Source organism: Octopus bimaculoides, chromosome 13 (genome assembly GCF_046866305.1).
Source record: "Octopus bimaculoides isolate indiv1 chromosome 13, ASM4686630v1, whole genome shotgun sequence".
Taxonomy (NCBI): Eukaryota; Metazoa; Mollusca; class Cephalopoda; order Octopoda; family Octopodidae; genus Octopus; species Octopus bimaculoides.
Window position 1 is genome coordinate 63060093 of NC_142940.1, and position 10000 is coordinate 63070092.

General features: G+C 36.0%; 1 protein-coding gene across 1 annotated transcript in view; it reads right to left on the minus strand.

Annotated features, from left to right (window-relative positions):
• LOC106881302 (glycine receptor subunit alpha-1) overlaps positions 1–3502 on the minus strand; it is a 243433-nt gene extending 239931 nt beyond the window's left edge. The window contains exon 1 of the mRNA XM_014931637.3: positions 1005–3502. The gene's annotated coding sequence lies outside the window, so the exon portion shown is untranslated. The remainder of the gene's footprint in view (positions 1–1004) is intronic.
• Between the last annotated feature and the right edge of the window lie 6498 nt (positions 3503–10000).

Genomic DNA, 10000 nt, shown 5'->3' on the forward strand with positions numbered 1-10000 from the left:
CCGAAACCGAATTTTTTCACATGTACATATATATAATCCGTTGCTTTAAACTGAATAAACATTGAATATAAGCAACAACATCATCATCAACAACAACAACAACAATAATGCTTTTTACTTTAGGCACAGGGTAATCGATTACATCTGTCCCCAGTACTCAACTGGTACTTACTTTATCGAATTCGAAAGGATGAAATAAATAGATAAATAATAATAATAATAATAATAATAATAATAATAATAATAATAATAATAATAATAATAATAGACTGCATCACCATCATCACTTTATTTGTTACAAGAAGGAGAGAAAAAGATTATAATTAGAGAAGAAGAATCCACAAAAACTGTAGCATGGGGTTTACTCAGAATGGAGGCATAAACATGACTGGGAAAATTCTATGTGAGTAAATTTCTAATACAGGTGTAAATCCATGCTTCTCAGGTGTGTGATAGAGTTGAATATTTTTTTTTTCCGAACCAGCAATAGATTGATGTTGGAAGGATGAAAGGAACGGTTTAACCACAATGAGAATTTGAACTTAGAATGTAAAGGGACATAACTAAATGCCGTCATCTTTTTGTCTGCCACCCAACCAATTGTTCCAATCCACCCAGCCTTTAGAAATAATGTTGGTGATAACGAATTCCTGAATTTACTCCCCAGATATTTACAGTAGAAATCATAAAATACGTTTACACGGAAAGAAATGCCAAGAATGAAACACGATAAATAAATACAAAATTTTAGAGGGTTGACGAAACCCATCAAACACCAACATAACGAAAGAGTGCGCGTGCGTGTATGCGTGTGTGTGTGTGTGCGCGCACACGGTTGTTGCGTGAGTAAATTAAAATATATAAAGTCTTAACAAGTAAACAAATTATAAACAATAACGTCATTCTCAGCATCATTTACATCATCATCATCTTCATCATCATTATTAACATCAACATCATCATCATCTTGTACATCAACTTTTTGTGTGTGTATAATATCTTACCTGTAAACATATGTAAATTCACTCTTGTTACCGACCATAAGTTTTAAGCACGAGTTCCTTTAAAATTTGTTATAATAATAATAATAATAATAATAATTTCCTCATCTTTGTAACAATAATTTTCCGACTGTAACAAGTATATATTTTTTTAACTAGTATATATATATATATATATATATATATATATATATATATATATATATATATATATATATATATATATATATGTATATATGTATATATGTATATATATATATACTATGTGTAGATTTCACTCCGCTTTGTATAAATTTGGTAGAATTTTTGTTTGTTTTCGGTTTTCTTTCTTGTGTTATTTTTTCCCCGTTGTTTCTTTCTCCGTTAATTTCTTCGGTTAAGTCGTAATACTTTTTTTCCTTTTACGCTTGTTAGGTCTGGTAGAAAAAGACTGTTCGTGAAGTCGGGTCTCAGGCTCAATGCACCGTACAGCTTTTAGCGTTTTCATTGAAAGCTTCCTCTCGGCCGAATGCGACCTCTTTAACCGGTCTGCGATGCGCTGTTGTGAATATTCTTCTTGTTGCTGTTTACTGTTTTAATTCTTATTGCGCGCATTCACTGCACAACCGAGCGCAGCTCTGTGGGCCCTGGGTATGTGCAGTATTTTGCTTTAGACGGGTATTTTCTGATATATTGACAGCGTCTCCGTAATATATGTGTGTGCCGTACCTACGGTGCTGTTTCCTGTATTACAATGAAATTATCTGTGAGTAACAACAAGCGCATTATAACAGATATTCCTCTCGTTGTTGTTGTTGCTCTTATTCCGTTACAGTGCAATGGAAATGCTGCTGATGATGATGATGACCACTGCACTGTGGCTATTCAGAATAATAATAATTATTAGTGTTAATATTAATATTATTAGAATTTAAATAATTAATACCATCTCGCGCAAAGCGGGCACCTGTTGTCTTTTGTATCTATTATACATGTGTGTGCCTATGTGCGTGTGTGAGAGCATATACTTATATACGTACACACGTACATACATACATACATACATACATACATACATACATACATATATATATATATATATATATATATATATATATATATATATATATATATATATAGATATATATATATGTATGTATGTATGTACACACACACCTTATGTATGTGTAGATATTTTTGTATGTATGTAGTAATAATATTGCTTTTTATTTTATTTGTTTTTGTGGGTGTGATGAAGAATTGTGTTCGATTTTTAAGAAAATTAATAACAATCCTGTTTTCGCGCGCGTGTAACTAATATATATATATGTGTGTGTGTTTATGCATATAAATGTGTGTGAGAGAGAGAGAGAAAGAGAGAAAGAAAGAGAAAGAGACTGAGAAAGAGAGAGTGTGTGAGAGAGAGAAGATGAGGGTGTTAGCGGAGTTTTGCTTTATTCTTTCTTTCTCTCCTTCACTCCCAAATTACATACGCACACGTACACACACATGCATTCATAAATGTAATCTATCTATCTCTTTCTCTCTATCTATGTCTTTCTATCTATCTATCTATCTATCTATCTATCTATCTATCTATCTCTGTTTGTCTGTCCGTCTTTATACACACACACACACACACACACACACACCTTTCTCACAAACACTTTTTCTCGTTTTTTTTTGTTTATCTCTCTCTCTCTCTCACGTGCTCTGCTCTCTCTCTCTCTCTCTCTCTCTGTGACTTAGCCTATACTATAAGCACTTATAATAGTAACGGACGTTGATGCAGTACTATATTACATTCATTATCAACATCATCATCATCATCGCCATAGCTATCGTCATCATCGACACCGTTATATATATTTATATATATACATATATATCTTTTTTCTTTTTGTTTTACTTTATTGCTTTATTGTTTTAGTTGTTTCTGTGCCTTTTCTTTTTTGTTCTTTATATTTTTCAAATATTTTCTTTTTAGTTTCCATTTTGTTTCTTATTGCTCTCCTCCCTCCTTTTTCCCCACTTTGTGTTTTTTCTTTCTGTCGCTTCCCCACCCCCCGCTCTCTTCCTCCCTTCCTCTCTGTTTCACTTTCTCTTTTTACTCTCTCCATCTCTCTCTCTTCCTTCCTGGTTCACTTTCGCTTTTTACCTTTTTACTTTCTCTCTCTCTTTCTCTCCTCCTCTCTGGTTCATTTTCTCTTTTTTACTCTCTCTCTCTCTCTCTCTCTCTGTGTTTCTTTACTCTCTCTCTCTCTCTCTCTCTCTCTCTCTCTCTCTGTTTCTTTACTCTCTCTCTCTCTCTCTCTCTCTCGCTCTTTCTCTCTTTATGTTATGACAAAAATAAAGCAGGCATTCGGTTATTTAAGCCTTCCTCGCATCGCCATATACCATTCCTTGTCAGTGGAGTTTTTTACTCTTACTGTCAGTGAGTGGCATTGGATGCTGCGATGGTGGCGACGATGCATGTGGAGACAGTGATGGTGGCGAGGATGGCGATGGTGGTGGTGGTGGCGGTTGGCTTTACTGCTGCTGTCAGTGTCTGCATGTGTGTGTGTGAGAGCCGGAGTGCTGCTATGAAAGTAAGCAGAATGGGGGGCGCGCGCGCGAGGTGCATGCGCGTGTGTGTGAGTGTGTGTGTGTGAAACTATGTGCGCATGAGAGAGTATGTTTGTGTGTGTATGCGAGTGAAATTATGTGCGCGCAGGTGTGTGTGTGTGTGTGTGTGTGTGTGTGTGTGTGTGTGTGTGATAGCGCTATCGATCAGTCAAATGCAGCGGGGTCTGAAATATAGGATGAATAGCTAAGACAGCTTGCTGGTTAGACAGATTGCAAAATAGAAAGCACGATAACCAGCAAGCTACCTTGCTACCTTGCTACCTTGCTACCTTGCTACCTTGCTACCTTGCTACCTTGCAACCTTGCTACCTTGCAACCTTGCTACCTTGCTACTTTGCCGCCTTGCTACCTTGCTATTTTGCTACCTTACAACTTTGCTACCTAGTTTGTTAGGTTGCTTGTTAGCTAGATGTAGAAATTGCAGAGTAGATAGGTCGATCAATAGCCGGCTTGATAGTTAAAGAAATAGATAGGCAGGTAGGTATTTAGATGTACACAGATACAGAGATGTTTTGGTAAGCATTTGGGTAGAGAAAGATCAATATCGATATACTGAGAAATGTAGAAATATATATAGGAGACAGTTTCGTAATATGTGGAATAGTCTTACGGAAAAAACGGGGCACTATTTGAATCACAAAGATATCAGTTTATGGTTCTTCAGTCGGTGATGGATGTTGCGGTTTTGTATGTCGATATACGATGTTCTGCCTTGGTGGCATTAAGATTTGAAAAGGATAGTAGAACAGTGATGCAGAAACTGTATTGAGGAACAGGAAACAGTTGGTGTATGAGGGGCAGAAGCATGTGGGAGGATGGTCACTGCTGAGAGCAAAGCACAATTTCATAACAGATGATGCATGCTTGATGTGGATACGACTGCACCCACTTTTGTGCACAGCTGCATCGGGAACAGTGGGAAAGTGTGTGTTATAGTGTCGGTCAAAGAACTCTGGATATTCTCCGATAACATCGATGACGGTTGGTACAGCTGGACGGAGCGATACGATGAAAGTACCGAAGATGTTTTGATCTCCATTTGAAGAAAGATATAGGCAACAGATGTAACTACTAGAGGTACGGAGTTTGAGATTGGTGGGGGTGGGTGGGGCTGGGGGTTTGACAGTCAATTTTATCGATCTTAGTGCTCAACAGGTACTTATGTCGGTCAAATTTGAACTCAGAACGTAAAGCCGGACGAACTGCTGCAAAGCATATTGTCCAAATCCCTAACGAATTTTCCAGCTTACCGGTGAAAGCAGGTGTAATATATATATAAATATATATATATATAACAAGAGAGAGAGAAGGAGAGAGAGAGAGAGAGAGAGAGAGAGAGAGAGAGAGAGAGAGAGAGAGAGTGGGGTTGATACAGGCCGTTAGTAAACATTAAGCATTTGCACGGCTTGTATAGATGACATAAAGCCGATAGTACTCGATCAACAGAGTTTATTAATCAACGTATATTACACACTTCGTCCCATATCGAACTTGATGGATATTACAATGAGTGCAGCTACGCAATTCATTGTTAAGCAATAAAGGTCGCTAATTATCCAGTTATAAATTAGAGCGTGTTGGGAACGGAGAAGGTAATTCCGAACTATATATATGCTTCCAAGCCAATCTGTACATGTGTTGTGTAACTTAAAGGTGTAACATTTATATTCAGTTTAGTTTTTCTTTACATACATTTAACTGCGGGTTGCAAGTTATTGTCACAAGGAGAAAAGTGAAGCATTAACGAAATATATATATATGGAAGCTGAAAGAAGCTCGTCGTGTGTATATATATATATATATATATATATATATATATATATATATATATATATATATATATCACTAATTTAGAGACGAACCACCATTCTACAACTCAGTCAACGAAGGTTGGAATAAGTTTTTATTGATGCTAAATGTTGAAATAAACCTCTTCTCATTCTTTATGTTTTATACACTCCTAATAAAATAATAATTACTAATTAGATTTAATGACTATACATTTGCAACCCTCCATTTAGTTTTGTTTGCTATGTGGTTTCTAGCCTGATCCATTAAGGGACCTTTCTATGAGTACCACCGGATTTGTTAAGTCCATATATTGCCCATTAAATACCCCCCCCCCACATATATATATACACACACATTTTCTTGTATACCTAGGCAGCTAGCAAAAAGTGAGTTGAAAGTTTGTTTAAATAGGTAACAACCGTAGATAAATAGACAGAGAAAGACAGATAGATAAGTAGATCATTTCGGAAACATATACAGAAAGTTACTTCGACTGATTGATGTGTGATTGGGGCGGTGGATAGACTTATACTGGTGTGGCGGCTTGAGTTGAAAATAAATATGAAGTCAAATGTAAGAGAAGCAAGATGAATATAGGAATCTGTTTCTGCGAAATCCTGGAATACATGTGTGAAATATAACACTGTATTGATTGCGCTCTGCTTTAACTTCATGACTGAAACAAGATAAGAGATTTTTACCGAATATAATTGTACTCTGGAAATTGTCTGCATCGATGCAATCCAAATCCAAAGCCAACGCCATCTGAAAAGAAAGAAAACCATTTCAAATTTTTCTGGATTATATCCAGCCACAGCAGCGAAGCTATTATTCCATGTAGTCACAAAATTCCTCCGGAACTTTACAGAACCGCAACCTTATATCTTTATGTGTAGAACAACTACCTCACTGTGTCTTAACAAATATAGTTTTGTGATAGTATGTTGTCAACTTAATGTGACAGTCCCATGAAAAGGAAGGATGCTACTGTTATTTAGCCCTAGGAAACACCGTTTCCTGTTGGACTTGACACATTTCTTGTGTTCTTATGTTTTCAAAGTGAAGACATAAGTACTCAAGAAATGTGTCAAGTCCAACAGGAAACAGTGTTTCCTAGGGCTAAATAACAGTAGCATTCTTCCCTTTCAGGGGACTGTCACATTAAGTTGACCACATACTATCACTTTATCGTGCCCCTATTGCATAAATCTCTCAGAAATATAGAAATATATTATTTCTATTTTCAAATATAGTTTTAGTTGTATTCACAGTCATTCTATATATTTCTGAAAACCTCATGAATGCAGCTCTAAGCAAGAGTCCTCTACAATGTTTCATGACTTAGGTTTAGGGTTTTACAACTTAATACATTGACAAATTGAACAAGATTAAAAAAAAGCTAAAAAATAACCAAAAAATACGAAGCATATGTGTTCTTTCTGCTATAGGTACAAGGCCTGACATCTTGTGGGGAGGGGTTGGTCGATTAAAACGGCCACACTTTTCAAGTGGTACTTATTTTATCGACCCTGAAAGCATGTAAGGCAAAGCTGATCTCAGTGAAATCTTAACTCAGAGCATAAAGATGGACAAAATGCCGCTAAGCATTTATTCTGCAGTGCTAACAATTCTGCTAAGCTCGCCGTCTTTCGAAGCACACTTATTAAAATATATACTGTGCTCCGAGAAGCATTCTCTTTGCATTGTGCAAAATACACATTCTCCATCGGGATTCCAAATATACATTTTGTTATATATTTATTTCTTTAACATTTTCTTGCTGACAGCTGTTCGGAATGCAGCCAGTTTTCAGAAAGCCAATTGTGTCCTAATATAATATGCGTTTTACTTCAGTATATACGCCTTGAATTGATTGCTATTAGTCTCTTAGCTCGCGAATTGTATGAAGCTATATATACTTCAATACAAATATAACATACATGAAATAGGCGCGCGCATCCACGCACGCATGCGTATGCATTTATGTCAGCATCCGTGTGTGTATATGTGTTTGTAAGTATGCATTTGGATGCATTTATGTTAGCATCTATGCGTTTCGGTGTATGCCACTCTACATGTAAAACGTTAACAGGGATAATGTACTGAATGATGTAAGCATAAAATTCCCAATTTTCACAATATTCTCATGGCGGCGGCGGCGGTGGTGGTGGGTGCTGAATGGTAAGAAGTTTGCTTCCCAACCACATCTTTCCGGTTTCAGTCCTATTGCTTGGCACCTTGGGCAAGTGTCTTGCCCTGTAAACCAGGGCCGAGCAAAAATTTATGAATGCATTTGGTCAACGGAAACGGGGGTTGTCGTAATTTTGGGTGTGCGTGTATATATATATATATATATATATATATATATATATATATATATATATATATATTCATACGAGTGAGTGGACAAACGAAAGTAAGGGCTCTCAATATATTTATTGAGAGTTACATGTATAGACCAAAACAACTGGACTCGGATTCTGCGCTTCGTAAAGTTTCCAAGCCCCCATCGACACATTTCGTCAGACCGGCCTGACGAAAAGTCCCATGTGTTAGTTCTCTACCACCACTTTGGTGAAAATCTTATCTTTGTTTGCTGATAAGGAATCAAACTATATACATGTTTCAATCTTATTTGATCTCATTATCATAAGAGTCTGCACAAACTAAAATTCCTATGTTAAAATAACCGAAAATATGTTGAAACAATAAGGCAGAGGCGCAAACATGGCTGTGGAGTAAGAAGTTTGTTTTCAAACCATATAGTTCTGGTTTCCTGGTCGAGTTCCTCTGCACGTTGGGCTAGTGTTTTCTACCATAGCTAAGCCAACCAAAGCCTTGTGAATGGATTTGATAAATGGAAACGGAATAAAGCCAGTCATGTGTGTGTGTGTGTGTGTGTGTGTGTGTGTGTGTGTGTGTGTGTGTGTGTGTGTGTGTGTGTGTGCGTACGTGCATACTTCTCCCCCCATCATGGCGTGGCAACTGGTGTTGATTTTGTTTGCGTCCCACTTAGCATTTCAGCTAAAGATATCCGATAGTACTAGACTTAAAAAGAAAACAAAACAAACAAGACGAATAAATAAATAAATGAAAATAAAAACTCAGGTACTGGCGTCGATTTGTTCGACTGACCCCTTCCAGGCTGTGTCCCCTCATGTCTGCAGTCCAAGTACAAGATAAACGATAGCAAACGGTTTAAACATCGTTAGCAACGAAAGGAAAAAAAAACACGAACTATCGGAAGAATTATAATGTTACGATTCGACCAACTTGGTAAGACTTTAATAAATCAAACACACAATGCTGTATCATTATATTCATATCAGATAAGACAGCATATCTTTTAATTTGGAACCACAGACTCATTGAGCAAAGTACAATAGTTGCTCCATATAGCTGTGGACTTTAAAAAAATATATCATCACTAATCAATACATTTCCAAGTCAGTTGCCTCAGAAATAGCATAAATGTTATAACCGTCATAGAATGTGTCTTCAAGTTGCTTCCACACTTTATCAGTTGCCTTACGAATGACATAAACGTTTTCTATTAGATTTATGCCGTCAATTTCGTCCTCAAGTTATAACATCATTTGCATCAACCGCAACAGAATAATATCATATTATCACTCGCGCTCTCAAACATACACACACACATATATATATGTATGTATGTATGTATATATATATATATATATATATATATATATATATATATATATACATATATATATATATATATATATATATATATATATATATATAATATATATATGATATATATAATACACACACACATATATATATAACATACACATATATACATAACATACGAACACATATGTGTGTGTGTGTGTGTGTGTGTGTGTGTGTATGTGTGAATATATATATATATATATATATATATATATATACAAGAAATGAGGGCAGGGAATCGTCAATTAATAATAGAATTAACAATTAACAATTAACAATTTTGCCAAGTAGTTCAGTATGAAAAAAACCTTTATCGGTAAGACCATTTATCATCATAAATATAAGGGATTAGCAATTGAGTTGCTTCTCCAACATACTGAAAATTTAGAAATAGCAGACAAAGAACTACTGATTCTAAACTACAAATTTTTCTCTAAAACGGATGGCGATATTTATGGCACACATAGAACAAAAAACCGGAGGGAAAAGCACAAACAAAACAAGCCTTTAGTTAATTGGGTACGAATCGTTTCATGGTTAAGTGAATGAAAATTTCACTATTCCAATCCTCAGCCCAAATATTCTGATAAATTTGAAAGTGTCTCTAAAAAAATTCACGGTAATCCCCGGCCATGCGACACCAAAAATCAACGATAAGAAAGGCACTTACGAATTCATCGGCTAGCGAGTTCAGGCATCCCACCCCAAAGAAAACCATTCCATGTGCGTCACAAATAGTCCCGTATGAAAAGAAGTCCCGTGTGGAGGGATTACGGTTTAACCATCTAACTTAGAGATATCAAATATAAAATATACAAGAAATGAGGGCAGGGAATCGTCAATTAATAATAGAATTAACAATTAACAATTTTGCCAAGTAGTTCAGTATGAAAAAAACCTTTATC